Here is a 1,879-nt window from a genome sequence, read left to right as displayed (position 1 = left end):
AAATATAAATAAATAAATTAAAATAAAATTATATATATATATATATATATATATATATATATATATATATGACATGTTTAATTAGCAGATAATATATTTATATTATATATTTTATTAAATACATTATTTTATATACTTAAGTTGCCACATCATATCTAAATTAATTAGAAATACCTATTTCTTTTTAAGCAGTGATATCACAGATTTTTTTATTTTATTTCAAGTCATCTAAAATGAGATAATTAATGAAATAATATAAACAAAACGTATATAATTAATTTAGAATAAAAATAATTAAGCAGATGAATTTAACAGTTCCCTGATTTTGCACAGTGTAAAAGTAAAGATATCAAAAATATTTTGTAAAAAAATCCAACCATTTGACTCCAGTAGACTTCCAGATCTACAAGTCATTCTGGGTTATTAACCAGTCAAATGAGTCTCATTAACAGCACACAGGGAACATTAATGGGAAGTGAGGAGAACTCAGGGTTTGAGTTCCTCCATAAACAGAGACCATGAACATCTACTCCCTCTTCGGCCTGCACCAGCACCAATTAGCATTTCACTTCCCATTGGCCTCCATCCCCCATTTTCTCTTGGCTCACAGCAGGTTTGCGAATGCATCAAACTCTTCCCAGCCTGTAGGAAAGGGTGTCCTGAGCCCTGTAATTGAGACCGAGCTCAGAGAGATGATTCACTTGTGATGGAGAGTGATGGATGTGACTGAGGGTGGGTCTGCTCGCAGCTTGGCAGGAACGTAGATGATGCATCATGCGGGCCGAGAGGAAAAAAAGAGAAATTGTATCATTACTTTTCAAGGTGTGTCACGCTGGACTGATATCAGAGAGGGGGAGAGGGAGGGCGGCAATTAGAGGGTGGCGGCAGCTTGATTTATCAGAGCATCATTTTGATGGAGTATTCCAAAATGATAAAAATTATTTAATAAATCCCCCTCGGCTGATGCTGCGCAGGGTAATCTGATGCTGACAGGGCAGAAGTGCAAAGTGTCCATAAAGCATTTCGGTGTGAATATTCGGCTGGTGGAGAACAGCTATACGCCTACAGATAAGCATGAAAGACAGCGCTGCAACGCTCTGTGCTGAGTGAGGATGTGTAAGAAAACAGACAGAGAAAACTGAGCATGATAAAACGGATAGTTCCGGTCCTTGATTCTGATTGGTTGAGCCAAGTTCGAAGCCAAGTTCGAGCCAAGTTCGAAACACCTTTGTTTACATTTGTGTGTTGCTTGGCAACCACTTCGTTGGAACCACAACCGTTTCTGAGGAACTACATTGTTTGGCGGAAGAATAATGTTTTTATTAATATCATTACACTTTATTTGCTCTGTTTTATTTTGTGAAACCTTACTATGTATATGGAATAACCAGCCCCGTGAAGCTGTGGTTTACAGTGAATTTATAACAGCTAAGGGGCGTTGTTAGGTACGACTTGAAGTCGTACCTAACAACGCCCCTTAGCTGTTATAAATTCACTGTAAACCACGGCTTCTTGGGGCTTATTGCTTTATTACACTACTTTCCATACATGATATCATGCCATTACAATGGGTGGTATTATTACATAACTCAAATACACAATGACCATTTATTTATTTATTATTAATTATTACATTTGTGTGACTCTACAATCACTTCATCAGTACAATAGCTTTTACTACTGAAAAGCTACATCACTTAAGTGTGACAGTGCCTTCCCACTGCTGAGAAATACAGCTCAACTGGCACTATTTGTAGCGATGCACTGCTGAGAGAGCCACAGGTAATCACACACAAACACACACAACCTTGATACCAGCTTCAAAACCACAATGCTAGTGTCAGACTCTGTTCCATGTTTTGTGTGTGTCCTGCTCCCC

The sequence above is a fragment of the Sinocyclocheilus anshuiensis genome, unplaced genomic scaffold (assembly GCF_001515605.1).
Source record: "Sinocyclocheilus anshuiensis isolate Anshui unplaced genomic scaffold, SAMN03320099.WGS_v1.1 scaffold655, whole genome shotgun sequence".
Classification (NCBI taxonomy): Eukaryota; Metazoa; Chordata; class Actinopteri; order Cypriniformes; family Cyprinidae; genus Sinocyclocheilus; species Sinocyclocheilus anshuiensis.
This window is presented reverse-complemented; position numbering follows the sequence as displayed.